The 15218-nt window shown below is 42.7% G+C and overlaps 1 long non-coding RNA gene across 1 annotated transcript; it reads left to right on the top strand.

The window, feature by feature from the left end:
- Positions 1–30: 30 nt before the first annotated feature.
- LOC102154664 lies at positions 31–5386 on the top strand. Its single transcript, XR_005364560.1, has 3 exons — positions 31–401; positions 1118–1309; positions 1405–5386. It is a non-coding gene; the product is annotated as an uncharacterized LOC102154664 (long non-coding RNA).
- The last annotated feature ends 9832 nt before the right edge of the window (positions 5387–15218 follow it).

Raw genomic sequence — 15218 nt, 5'->3', positions numbered from 1 at the left:
TCCGTCCGTCCGAGTTCGCCGGCCGCGGCCGCCGGGATCCGGGGACGGCCCCCGCCGCCCGCCCGGCTCCGCGCCCTCTCTCCAGCCACACGGCGCAGAAATTTAGGTCAAGGACGTCGGGATCAAACCCAAGCCCCGGCGCCCCTCTGCGCGCCCCGAGACGCCCCCCGCCCCCCGCCGCCCAGCGTCGCGGAGCCCCAGGACTGCGGAGACCCTCCCGCACCCACGGCAGCCACAAGTTTTTATTTTCCTTTGGCGCTGGAAGTTCTCTCCGGCTCTCGCTCCACACCGGCACGTCCTGCGCCACTCCCCGCCCTTCCCCGGCGGAGGTGCGGAGCCCTCCCTCTGCCGTGCCGGGGAAAGGTTATTTTGGAACTTTGAGACACTGACGAGACCCTCCGGTGAGAAAGCGCCGAAGGAGGGGTTTCCGCGCTCATCGTGCAGGGTTTAGAAAATAGGATCAACTAGGTCTGCAGAGGTCAAGGTCAAATGATTGGGGTTCAACGCCAATTTCTGTGTATAGGGACAGATAGTTTTGAAGCATCTCTGGGATGGCTCGGGAGGGTGGTGGTGGTCAGGAAACCCCTCTCCAACCGGGTCGTTAGACATTTTTATTATTTCTATGCCGAGATAGTAAAATGCATAAGGTTGAAGTAGCCCAGGACCACCCCACCGCCGCCGCCGCCGCCGCCGCCGCCGCCAGTTTGCGGAGGTAAAGGAGGGAAGCAGAAGGCTTCAGGCACACGCACCCCCTACCACCTGGGTAGCGGCGGCACACAGTCGGTTTTTAATAAACCACTGGTCCTGGCACACAGTAGGTTTTTAATAAACCACTGGTTTCATCCCTCCCCGCCCTGAAAACCCCGAAAAGACGGTGCCTGTAGCTTCCCAAAGGCATCGCACACTTGGGTTCCAGGCTGGCCAGACTCAGACTGGATTCAATTTATGGGGTATTGAAAACAATAAGGATACAATTATCCTTATTGTTTTAAATCATTACAATAAATTGAGTTAATATGGCATGAGGGGCAACATAAAGTTGTGGTTCATCAAATACTCAGATTAATGTTAAGTATGAATTGATGCCCAATTAACACTTTTCCATTAATTTTCATAGGATTAGGACACAATGGAACACACTCAACACCAAAACTATACCAAATCCAGTGTGGGTCGTGGAAAAGTGGAATATTTGGAAAATCCCAACACTACCCAAAGCCTTGGATGACCAGATTGTTAATCTCCCTGCCTCTTATTTTTGGGATAATCCCTCACTAACAGGATTGATGGGGTGAAAGGAGAGATTGAAGTAAGTAAATATAAAAGTCTCCTTTTGACTGCAAACCTATGTGGGATGTGCTTATTATCAATCATTACTTGCTATGATTTTTTTTTTTTTTTAAGGCACTTTAGAGCTTTAAACCACAAAGCCAAGCATTTTCCCGTCACTCCAAGCTGCTTCCCAAATCATCTGGGGTCTGGTGCGTTGAAGAGCCAGTTGTTATTATGGCGATTGTTTATTATGACTATTCTCAATAACAAAATGCAGACAACAAAGCTAATTGCATTTTGTTGGGGATTTTTACACTAGAACCACAGACCATCAGAGGTAGAAAGGCCTTTCCTGATCCAACTCCCCCCACCGCCCCATTTTACATCAGGATCCCAGAGGAGCCAAGCTGGGCAGGCTACACCCCACCCCCCAGCAATCAGCCAGCTGCTTAGGGGGGCTCTGGCCATCACTCTGCTGCCCTTTGGCTCTGTGGCATGCATATTTATTCTGTCCTCCACAAGGCAAGAGTGGGGTGCCCTTGTTCCCTGTTGTAGACCTACATAAGCTGACACTGAACTGAATTAAAACCCTGAGAGGGGCTGGCACTGCAATTATAAAGTCAGTGGTTGAGAGAGAGCTTGATCTTATATTTCCATTACTACATTGCTTTTACTTATTTTTCATTTATATGCAGTCATATTTACTCCGCTCGGTCTATAATTCTATGAGTTTTTGACAAACGCAAAGGATTGGGTTATCTCCGCAATAACCAATCCAAGATGCAGAAGAGTTTCATTGTCCCCCCAAAAAATTCACTCGTGCTGCCCCTTTGCACTATGTTATATGGAATAACTTATTATTTATTATGCACTTCTTCTCCAGCTCATCCACTTAATGCAGCCCCTGGGTCGGGAGGATTCCAGCAGGACCATGTCAGTCCTCTACCCTCTCTGTTGCCCATGACCTCATTAGACACTCCCTTCATGTAACTCACTCTTCACTTGGCGTCCTTGATGCTCATGTTCTTTTGTTTTCCTCCTACCTCTCCAGCCATTCCTTCTGTCTCTTTACCCTGACTTCTCTGCCTTTCCTTTAAATACTGGTGTTCATTCTCTCCCCCAGCTACAACCCCCCGCCCCCCCCCCCCCCGAATGAGCTCCTCTGAATGGTGGGTTTTGATAGTACCTACTTGCTGATACCACTCAAATTAAAATCTCCGGCCTTAGCTCTCCACAGAGCTATTCACCGTCTCCGCTTAACCTTCCTGGACGTACCCCAAACTCAACATGCATGTCCAGAAACACAGGCATGCGTTTTCCCCTTGAATCTAAAAAACTCTTTTAAGTTTCACTATATGGGTCAACAGAACCCCAGCCACCCTAGAGACGAGGTTGGCCCTTCTCCAGATTGACATCTTCCCGTATGCGATCCATCATGAAGACGTGTGTTTCACTTCCTAAGTATCTCTCAAACCCATCTTTCCTCCTGCTGCATCCTACATTTCCCGCTTGACCCCCTGTGATAGCCTTCTGAGCATTCTTCCCACACCATCTCTTAGTCCGTTAATGTGCCCGGAAACTCTCTCTGCCCAGGTTGAATCCCTCTTGGTAGGCACTGTTATCCTCTCAGAATGTCCTCTGTGTACCTTACCTGTGCAATCATTTGCTTTGTTGCTCATCTCCACCACCAAACCATGAGCTCTGCTCTCCACATATTAGCACAGTGCCTGTATTAGTGCATGGTTGACGCTCAATAAATCTTTGTTGAACAAATGAAAGGATGAATGAATGAATGATGGTCAACATCTAATTTAATTGTGGGACTTATTGTATCTATGTCCATAAGTCAAATTGGCTGCAATTTTCCCTTCTTGTATTGCCTTTGTCTGGTTATACTGGCCTCATAAAATGAACTAGTAAATGTTCCTTCCTTTTTCATTTTCTGGAACAGTGTGTATAAAATTGGAATTATGTGTTCCTTGAATGCTTGGTAGAACTTTCCGGTAAAATGTCTGGGTATGGGATAAACATTTCCTAGGTTGATTTTTAACTACTGATTCCACTTCTTTTGTGGCTATGGACCTCTTTAGGTTTTATATTCTTGAGTGAGTTTTTAAACAGTATATTTTTCAAGTAAATTATTCATAGTAACTAGGTTTCTGAATTTATTAACAAAATGTTGTTGATAATTTCCTCTTAATGTATTTTAATCTCTGCTGCACCTACCCATAATGTCCATTTTTTCATTTCTAGTATTATTGTGTTTGTGTCTTCTCTTTCCTGGATCAGTGGTGCCAGAGATCTCCCTTTTATTAACTAGTGTTTCTTCTTTCTATTAGTGTTTTCAAAGAATTAGCTTTCAGTTTGGTTAACGCTATTTTTTGGTTTTATTAATTTTTGTTTATAAAATTAATAAATTATTGTGTATAAGAATATATAAGAATATATACCACGTTAAAGAATATAATCACATTGTGTCATATTAATACATATGTATCTCTCATTATTTTCTTTTTTCTACTCTCTTTGGGTTTATTCTGTTGCTGTTTAAAATTTTTTTTTAGTTGGTGGCTTAAGTAATCAATTTTCAGCCATCTGTTTCTTTTCTTTTTTTTTTTTTTAAGATTTTATTTATTTATCTGAGAGAGAGTCTCAGAGAGATCCTAAGCAGCAAGGAGGGGTAGAGGGAGAAGCAGACTCCCTGTTGAGCAAGGAGCCCTCTGGTTGGGGAGGCGGGGTGGGTCCTTCTCAGGACCCTGGGATTATGACCTGAGCTGAAGGCAGACGCTTAACTAACTAAGCCACCTAGCTGCCCCAGCCTTCTGTTTTCTGACTGTGATATAGAAGACTATGGCTTTCACTCTGAGTACCACTCAAACTACATTCCACAAGATAAAGAGAATTTTTATTATTATCCCAGGCAAAGAATAGATTTCAAATATGATTTCTTCTTTGGTTCAATACATGTGTATCTTTATATTTCTAAACATAAGTTTTTTGTTTTAATTTTTAGTTATTTATATCTAACTTAATTGAATTAGGGTCAGAGAAGGTGTTCTGTATGAAATAGATTGATATTTGTTGAGACTTGCTTTGCGAAATGGTCAATTTTTATAAATATCCCATGTGGCTTTGAAAAGAAAGTGTATGTTGGAGTGCCTGGCTGGTTCAGTTGGTGGAGCATGCAACTCTTGATCTTGGAATCAGTCGTAAGTTTATGACCCATGTTGGGCATCGGGCTTACTTAAAAAAAAAAAAAAGGTATGCCTTAATTGTTAAGTGTACCATACTAGGGATCCCTGGGTGGCGCAGTGGTTTAGCGCCTGCCTTTGGCCCAGGGCGCGATCCTGGAGACCCGGGATCGAATCCCACGTCTGGCTCCTGATGCGTGGAGCCTGCTTCTCCCTCTGCCTATGTCTCTGCCTCTCTCTCTCTCTCTCTCTCTGTGTGTGTGACTGTCATAAAAAAAAAAGTGCACCATACTATATAGACCTATTAAATCAAGCTCCTTAATTATGTTACTCAGATTTTCTGTAGCCTTAACTAATATTTTGTCTGTTTGATCTGTCACTTTTTTAAAAAAAAGATTATTTATTTATTTATGAGAGAGAGAGAGAGATTGGCAGAGACACAGGCAGAGGGAGAAGCAGGCTCCATGCAGGGAGCCCGATGTGGGACCTGATCCCAGGACCCTGGGATCACACCCTGGGCCAAAGGCAGGGTCTAAACCGCTGAGCCACCCAGGCGTCCCTGATCTGTCACTTTTTATAGTAGTATATCAAAATCTCCTTATATGATTGAATTTGCCAATTTTTCCTAAAAATCTAAGTTCTATTTTCTCTATATTTTAAAAGTATGTGATAAGGCATATCAAAAAGGACTGTAAATATCTCCTACTATTGCTGTGCATTTTTCTATTTTTTACATTTTGTCTTTTTGCTTTATGTATTTTGAGGCTATGTTATTAGGTATATGCAAGCTTAGATATACTGTTTTCCTAGTGAATTGATTCTTTAAGATGTATACAGCTGACCCTTGAACAACACAGGTTTGAACTGTGCAAGTCTGCATATATACAGACTATTTTCAATAAACATGGTATAGTAATGTGAAATTACTGTTTTCTCTTCATTATTTCCTTAATGACATTTTCTTTTCTCGAGCTTACTTTATTGTGAGAATACAGTATATAATAGACATAACATACAAAGTATGTTAATCAATTTTTATCTATTGTAAGAATACATATGTAATAAATATACAAAATATGTGATTATGTTACTTATAAGAATATGGTATATGATACATATATAAAATATGTATTAATTGGCTATTTATGTCTTCTACTCATAATAGGCTATTAGTAGTTAAGTTTTGGGGGAGTTGAGAGTCAGACATGGATTTTCAACTACTCAGGGGTCATCATCCCTAACCACTGCATGGTTCAAGAATCAACTATACACAAATGATCTTTAACCCTAGTACTTTTGGCTTTAAAGTCTGCTTTGCCTGTGACAAATATAACTACTCCAACTTCTAATCAGCATTTGCCTGGCATATATTTTTCCATCCTTTACTTTCAACCTTTTTTAGTCTTTAAATTTTAGGTGAGTCTCTTATAGACAGCATATAGCTGGATCTTGTTCTTTTATTTATTTGACTAGTAAGTTTTGTCCATTTACATTTAATGTGATATTTTTAGTGAAACTTTCTGGTGCAAAAATATATTAATCACAATCTCTGGGATTAACAAACTCATCATTGGGTACATCCATGGCTTTATTTATTTATTTATTTATTTATTTATTGGTGTTATGAACACCTGTAAACCTGTTATTCGATTAGAAAACAAAAGCAATAACAATGACTTACAACTACCTACATGCTTCTCCCCTATCTTTTCTCCATCTGAAGTAACTACTAACCTCAATCTTGCATTTATTATTCTTTTGCTTTTTAAAAATTTTTATCAAACTTTTATCACATACTTGTTTTAAGTTATGAAAAGTTTTTGAGGTTTATATTTTTTACTCAACATGATATTGTTAAGATTCGGCTAGATTACTGCATCTGGTTGTAGTTTTTGTTTTTTGTTTTTTTGTTTTAAGATTTATTTATTTATTTATGACAGAGAGAGAGAGAGAGAGAGAGAGGCAGAGAGGCAGAGACACAGGCAGAGGGAGAAGCAGGCTCCACGCCGGGAGCCTGACGCGGGACTGGATCCCGGGACTCCAGGATCACGCCCTGGGCCAAAGGCAGGCGCCAAACCGCTGAGCCACCCAGGGATCCCCCTAGTTCATTCTTATTTCTGATTGTATAACACTCTATTGTGTGCCGCTGCCACAGTTTATTTTGTCCATTCTTCTGTCACAGGGCTTTGGATTGTTCCAATTTTTTGCTCTTATGAGCAGTGATATAATGAACATTCCCGTCTTCTGGTGCATGTGGGCAAGAATTTTTCTTTGAAGGGATGATTAGGTCGTAAGGTATGTGAATATAAAACTGTACAAGATAATGTTAAGCAGTTTTCCAAAGTGCTGTTTCAATTTGTGCTCCCACTAGCGGCGTGTAAGAGAGCTATTGATCTACTGATTACTGACATTTTGGAATTTATGGCTTCCGTCTCCTTTTGCACCTTTTGCTTGTTCTGCTTTCTCTTAAGTTTCTGTTTACTTCCTTTCTTCTTTTCTATTGAATTGATCCAGAATTCTTTTTTTTCCCTTTCCTCTTAATTTAGAAGTTATAAGTTCTACTTTTATTCTTTTAGTGGTTATTTTAGAATTTTTAACACTGGCACTTGACCCAACCCCACTAAAACTACACAATAAGTAGGGCACCTGGGTGGCTTAGTCTGTTAAGCATCTGCCTTCGGCTCAGGTCATGATGCCAAGGTCCTGGGATTGAGCCCCACGTGGGGCTCCCTACTTCTCTCTCTCCCTTTTCTCCTCCCCCCTGCTTGTGCACTCTCTCTCTCAAATAAATAAAATCTTTTTCTAAAACAATTATACAATAAGTTAAGAATGATTCCTCTTTAATTATATCTTCCCTTTTACTTGTTATTGTTGCTTATTATTTTAGACCCATCTGCTTTTAATAAGGCTAAATTTAATCACTATTGTCACTTTAGTTTTATGCAGATCTTGTAGATTTACCCATGTTTGACAATTTCTTCACCTTTGCTTCTGACATACCATTCCTTTTTTCTAATTACCAGCCTTTTCCTAGAAACATACCCTTCAGTATTACTTTCAGGGAGGTTATGTGAATGACCTGCTTTCTCTATTAATGTAACATGGTCTGACTGCACTCTCAGCCTTGAATGAGGATTTCTCTGAGGGTAGAATCTAGGTTGAAAGCTATTTTACTATTTTACCCTCAACACACATCTTGTTTCTCTATCGTTGAGACGTTTGGTGTCAGTCCATCATGCCTTTGTAGGTGATCTGGCTTTTCTTTCTGGTTTTAAGATTTTCTCTTTGTCTTTGGCTCCCTGAGGTCTCACCATGCTGTGTTCAAATGTGAATTTCTTGTTATTTACCTGGCTCAAGATTCATTGTTCATCCGAAATCTCAGGATGCAAGTTTTCTTATCAAATTTGCAAACCTTTCAGTCATTGTCTGTATAAATCCTGTGTTCCCTACATTCACTCTGTGTTCTCCTTCTGGTACTTTTATTAGGTGTATAATGTATTATCTCCTTCTAGGCAACATACCCTGAATCTTTCTCTCAGACTTTCCTTCAGTTTGTCTCTCTGTGATGCTTCCTGGGCAATTTCCTCAGTTTTTTTCCTTCAGCTATGGCTAATCTGCTGTGTAACTCACCCACTGAGCTTTTCATTTCAGTGACTATATATATGTCATTTCCAGAGGTTCTATTTAGTTTTCTTTCAAATTTACCTTTTAAAAATACTGTTATTTTCTTATGGTTCCAAATGTCCTTTTATGTCTTTAATCATTTTAAACTTACTTTATAGTCTATCTGATAGTGAACCTCTGTTTCCTGAGGTTCTTGGGACATTTATATCTACTACGTCTTGGTTACGGTGAATTGTATCCATGCATATTTTGTAGTTTGAAGTAGGGTCTGTATCTTTATCTTTGCTTTTCAGTTTTGGAGTTCCTCATTCCTGGATCATACAGGTAAGGTAAATTCCAGCCCCAAATTTACATGAAGCCTGGGCTATAGTCCCAAATTATCAGTGAAGACTTCTTTCTGTACTTTCAAATCATGCCAAGACAGTGAAGTTTTCTTATCTCCCTGTGCCACTAGGAAGATTTTTTTCCCCAAATGAATTATTTCTAAAATGATTCATCCTTTTGAGGGTGCCAGCTCAATGTGAGGATCTCAGTACCACCTTCTCACTATGAATGGGCCCAAGCCACATCTTCTTCCTGTTTGGATGCTCCAACTTCAGGCTTTTGAGGCCAGCAACCTGCCCAAGACCAGCTCCATCTCCGCTTATTTGCTCACCGTACTATTTGCCATTTCCCTCTTGCTTCTGGCACCGGGGCCTGTCCTTTCTGTCTCATGAGTTCATTTCAGTGAATGTTTATTGTATTTTGACCGGGGTTTAGAGATAGCCTATAGTCAGAAGTTGATTAAATTATTTCATCTGCCATATTGCCAGAAATGGAACTCACTCTTCCAATGTTTAATGTCTTCCATTTCAAATGCTTTTTTTCTTAGAGTACTGCAGCACCTAATATTTCTGAATAATTTCTCTTCTGAATAATCTTTTTTTTATTTTTATTTTAAATTGAAATATAGTTGAACTTGTGAATAATCTTTTATGGATGAGGCGGCATTGGCATTATCTCAAATGAGGCAAGCATAGGTCAATGCAACTATCCATTCTAATCACCTGGGAACTTTAAAAAATAACAGATGCTTGGCTCCACCCACAAGATTCTGAATTAATTGGTTGGAGGGACCATCTGGGCAGTGGTCTTTTTTAAAACTTCCAAGTGATTCTAATGTGCAACCAAGGCTAAAAACACTTATTTAAAACATACTCATGAAAACAAGCAAACCATAATGATCCCTGGGCTCCACCCCAGAATGTGATTTATTTTGCCTGGAGAGGGGCCCTAGGCATCATATTTTTCTGACATTTCCCTGATGATTGCAGTGAGGCTTGGGCACCATTGATTTTCCCAGGCACATGCAGTCACAGGGAGGTATTCAAATGTTTGAGCTGGAAGCATGAGAAGTAATCTAGCGCAGCATATGCATATGCATAACTATGCTTCTGACTCCCAAAGACCTTTTAATTATAAAGATCCCTGGAGATTATTGGGGCACCTGGGTGCCTCTGTCAGTTAAGCGTCCAACTCTTGATTTGGGCTCAGGTCATGATCTCAGGGTTGTGAGATCAAGCCCCCCATTGAGCTCTGCGCTGGGCATGTTGCCTGCTTAAGATTCTCTCTCTCCTTCTCCCTCTGTCCCTCACACACACATGCACATGTGCACATGCATTCTCTCTCTCTCTCTCTCTCTTTCGAAAAAGAAAAAGGAAAAGAAAAGATTCCTGGAGATTATAAAGCCAGAAAGTCTTTCATTCCCCTGAGGACTGTGATGGGCAACCAAGTTTAGAAACAATTTAGCTAACCCAACTTATTTTACAAAGGAGGAAACCATCCCTGAGAGAAGTTTTCTTTCCAAAGTTGCAGAGCTGATTCAGAGGAAAGCTGACTCCTACCTGCAGTCTAATGCCCATTTTATCCATTTCCAAACATAAAGCCCACTACTGCTTATAGACGATCTTGGCCATTTTAAAGAGACAGATTTTGAATTTGTGTGCAGCGGCTTCAGGAATGTGGGGTTTTCTGTTTTGCTTTGTGTGTGGATGGCACAGCAGAGGGAAAGTAAAACAACATGCCACCTTGCCTGTAGGGTCATACTAGTAGCTTGGTGAACTTGAGCTGATAAGCCATCATCCATCTCAACTGCCCATTGAGATGTAAATAGGGAATCATGGTGGTTTTAAAATATGTCCACAAATTCTTTAATGCTCCTCTAAGAAGTGAAACGTAATTCCCCTCCACCTGAGTATCTCCCATACTTAGTAACTGGTTTCTAATGAACAGAATGTGAGGGAAATGATGGTGGGTGAATTCCAAGGCTAGATCACACAGGTCATCACGGCTTCCACCTTGCGCTCGCTCTTGGATCACTTGCTCTGGGGGAAGCCAGCTGCTCTATCGTGAAGACAATCAAGTAGCCCAATGGAGAGGCCCATATGGAGAAGAACCGAGGTTTGCTGTCAGCAAAGCAATCTTGCCAGTATTGTGAGTCAGACACATTAAAAGCAGATCTCCCAGCCCCAGTCAAGGCTTCAGAGGACTGCTACCCTGGCCTATGCCTTGACTGCAATTTCATGAGAGGCCTTGAGCTAGAATCTACCAACTAAGCCATTCCCAATTCCTGACCCTCAGATGCTGTGTGAGATAGTAAAGACTTGTTGTCTGAAGCTACTAAATTGGGATAATTTGTTATCCAGAATAGATAACGAATACAGAGATACTTCAAAACGCACTAAAATAGAGCTGCTTACTTTATAGGCTTGCAACAGGATTCATATGCTAACATTTACTGAGCGTTTTAGTTAGACTCTGGCCAAATGAACTGCATATTAGATATAAAGTAGCGATTGCGTATTATTAATGTTATCAGATTGCAACACATTTCATGTTCAATTACCTAAAATGCTCTTTCTGGAGCATCGCTTTGCTCATCATCTTATCCCCACTGCACACTTATAAAAGGTCACTGTCAAGATATAAAAGTATATATATGATTTAAATGTCTTGACTCAGTTGCTAACAACCATGAGCATGTTTTCAAATTGGAAAAGCAAGATTAATTTAAACTTGCTCTTTTTCACACAATGTACTTTGTTTACTTTTCGGGATTGCATTTCACTGCCAAGCCAAGTGCCTCTCTGATTAAAGAGTATGTTCACTTTATCTCTCATAGTCTCTCACAAGCTTACCATTAAGAACAGGCATGACCGACTGCACCAAAAAAAGCACACCATATTTTTACCAGAAAATATTTAGTGAAAATGATCTTTTATTCATGAAAATTTCACCAAGTATAAATCTCATGTCTAAAAGTAATAGGCCCTTGGTATTTCCCTTCAATAAATAAATAGCTTCTTTCCTCAAGAATTACAACTTCTGAGCACGCTCTTAAATTCAAAGCTAGTTTGTTTTCTTCCAAGAAATAGAAAGTAAGCATGTGCATACAGACCCTTCGTTGGTTGGTCATCCTAGATCTGCGTAAAATGGGAAGGCCAAGATGGTATCTTTCTAACAGACGTAACAGGACATATGACATATCTGGGAAGAACATGAACAAAGGCAGAGGGTATGAGGCTGAAAGCGAAACTGTATTTTTCAAACACTCTTTACTTATCTAACATATAAATATCTTTATGTGTAATTTACTCCCCAACCTTGTCTGATATACTTAGACATAAAAGTCTATTTGAAACGATGAAGAAAATTTGCTTTGCTTTGTTTTTTCTTTCCGGAGTGGGAAATGCAAAAAGCTCCTGAATGGAGGGAGAGGTGGGGGAAACATTGAACCAAAATTTTTCCTTTTTTCCTTTCCCTGTTCCTATGGGACACAGCTGGAACTCTAGTGCTGTGGTTGAAGACTTGTGCTCCTTTTGGTCCTCCCTGTCTTCCACTTTCCTCATCCCCAACCCAAAATGATCACACCCAACCAGGACAAATGCTGCTTATGAGTTTAGCTGAGTGAGAAAAAGTCAGACTGCTAATAAACGTCAACATCATTTATGGAGTGACCGCAATGAGGATCCTTCTAGGTGCGGCGCCGACAAGGGCTCGGACATCTGTATTCTTCAGGAATCTAAGAGGTGGACAGTAGCTCAGGGTGGGGTGCGAGGCTGGCCCCAGCCCCCCCAGGTGGCAGCTCCGTGCCAGGGCCACCCTGTGCCGTGCTGGCAAGCCCCCTCCCCAGCCGTGGCTCCCTTACGTGAGCGTGGGCATGGCAGGCACAGGAGAGAAGCCTCTGGAATTGAACAGCAAGTTACCATTTTCACCCCCAGGATCCCAGAGCTGCTCCCCCATGCAGCTGAAAGCTGTTTAACTGCCGTTTGTCATTCAGTCATCATTATTCTTATACGTGTAGGTAAATATTTTATTAAGCGTCTCCGCTGCTTGGCAGCTCGGGAGCCCTGTGCCTGCCGGACCTGGCTGGCGCCCAGCGCTGCCCGGGAGGGTGGGAGACCCGTGGGCTCCTGGAGCGCTCGCGCCGCGCTCCGAGCAGGCTGTGGTCCTTTCCACCTGGAACCCATTTTCTCCTCTGGCCTCTCGGGCTTAATCTTCCATTTCTTCTTCTTTTTTTAAGTCAGTTACCAATTTGGCCTTGATGAAAGGTGCCGGGGCCTCCAGGAGAATATGGCTCTGCCTTTCAACTCCACCTGGAAATGGTTGACTCGGGACCGCGGTCACCTTCTGCACACCTCTGCACCCACTGGGGCGCTTGCCCCATCCCCACCGTGCTCTGCTTTGCCGAACAGGAACCTCGGTGTCGCAGCTGGAAAGACGCAGGGCCCCCCTCACACACACCGCAGTTATGTCTGGGACCTCCAGAGGTTGCCCTGGGCTTTTACCATCTGGCCTCATAGCCCCATCAGCTTGCGAGTTCACCAGCATCCAGCTCTCCTAGCTCAACCCATACAACCACCCATTAGTTTGGACCAATGTTGAGTCCACTTCTTCAAAATCCTTAGCTTTTTACCATTTACCCAGTATTAGAGGAAGCCAAAGCAGGAATAGGAAGCATGGCTGTAGTGTGGGCCCATCATTTCTCTGGGTCTTCAGGAGGCCAACCAGACAGGATCTATTCGTGTGAAGAATTGCCAACTTTGGAGGACCGTGGGTAGGACGCCCTCTTCTGGTGGATGGGAGGAACGCCTACTTGCGCCCAGGCGTTTCAGTTCCCTCTGCTGGAGGAGGAGAGAGAAGCTGTGTCTCGCTTCTGGGGCCCCAGATTCCAGAGCTCCGGGCCCTGCTATCAAATAGTGAGACCCAAGCCCCACAGATCCTGAGGTTTCCTGAAGTTGAAACCGAGACCCACCACGATAGCCCACACTGCAGTTTCTACAGTTACCGATTCCAAGTGGCTGCAAAACAAATGAAGGCAAGGGTATAGGAAAGGGAGAGAGAGCATGGTAACCTCCGAAGGGGGTTCAGATAGGACGAAATTGGACACATGGAGACAGAGGGAAGAAAGGAATCAGAGAAAAGATCAGGAGTGAGGACAATAGAGGACAGACTTTACAGCAAATTGCTGAGTAAGACACTCGTGCTAAAAATAATACCGCTTGGAGAGGGCATAAGAAACAAAAGTGTGGCTGTGCCCATGGGTGGGAGGAACAAGAGGCTCTGCATATAAACACCCAGAATTAGAACAAGATGAAGAAAGGACCATCACCCAAGAGGAGAAGGGATGAACATAAGAATAATTTGAAGTGAACCAGAAAATTAATTTTGTCACAATCCTCTTGCTTCTGTGGATCAGATGGTGCCGAAGGGCCCCCCAGCAGTGGATGACTACGCCTCTGGGTCCTGAACAGGCCCCCAGACCCCATCACCCACTTAGCAGATGCCACACAAGAAAGGAGGGCAAGACCTGGCTTTGTATCTTCTAGTCTGGTTCATAGATAATCATGAACATTCAAAAAATCAATTGCCCAGGCGGCTGATGGCGAGGTCTGGCTTGACAGAGGCGTTCACGAGGAAGACCCGGGGGGTTAGCTGATCACAAGCTTGATGTGAACCTACAGCGCAAGGAGGCTGTTGAGAACCCTAATGCAATCTTAGGCTCTATTAATAGAACGGCAGAGTGTGGAAGGAGGGAGGCCATAATCCCAGTGCGTGCTGGCAGGTCAGGCCACATGCAGTTTTATGCTCAGTCCTGTGGGCTATATTTTAAGTGAGGCGCTGGCAAATTCGAGCCTGTTCAGAAGAGCATGAAAAGGACTGGATGCCAGTATTTAGACAGCATTGAGATTAGCTTGACAGTCTTTTACAATTGGCAAAATCGAAATGCTTATTGCATTGAAGACAGACTCTCAGTAGCTAGGACCCAGAATCATGTTCTCAGTGTTTACTTAGCCTCCCTGAGCTTGTTGGGATGCCCTTTCTATATAACGGGGATAATGCTCTCCATGCATCCTACCTGCAGGCATAGTTTGAAAGATGGTCTGCTCAGTTGGGCTTGTGTACTGATCATCTCCTTGCTACCAGCTCTGTGCCAGGCACTAGGGCAGCAAAAGGAGCTTGAAGTCTAGTCTGCGTTGAAGACACAGGCCCATAAACAGGCATTTCGCATATAACATGACAGATGATAACAGATACGTGCATTGATTTGAAATAAGATGTAATTAATTTCTTATCGGGAAAGAATGACAGAGAAAAACAAAGTCTTCAGGGCGTAAGTACTTGCAAGTGCAAAGGGAAAATTGTTGGAGGTCAGAGAGGAGAGTCCATGAGTGAGGAAAGATTAGAACCAGGAAATTTCAGAGTCATGAAAGACTGTTGAAAGGTCTCCACGTTGTCAGGTGCCACCAAGAAATCCAGGCAGAAGAGGAGAAAAGCTGAAAGATTTCCAGACTGTTCCCTGGCTGTGGAGTCTAGGAGTTCATCCTTAGTGGTCAAGAAACACCTTTTGGGAAAATGCTGGAGGCAAAGATGGACTTCATTTAGGATGTTTGTGGAAGGATGCATTTATTGGACACCTACTGCATGCCTAGCAAGGTGCTATGAACTGTGGAAGTGTGAAAAGCATAAGACTTTGTTGGAGCCCACTTGAGTAGTGACTGGTGAGTTCAGACTAGCACCTATACAGTCATTGGGGAAGAGCGGAAGCTTATTACATGACTTGTTCAACTGGGTGAGGCAGGTAGACAGTGG

This window comes from Canis lupus, chromosome 9 (assembly GCF_011100685.1).
Source record: "Canis lupus familiaris isolate Mischka breed German Shepherd chromosome 9, alternate assembly UU_Cfam_GSD_1.0, whole genome shotgun sequence".
NCBI classification, from domain to species: Eukaryota; Metazoa; Chordata; class Mammalia; order Carnivora; family Canidae; genus Canis; species Canis lupus.
This window is presented reverse-complemented; position numbering and strand designations above follow the sequence as displayed.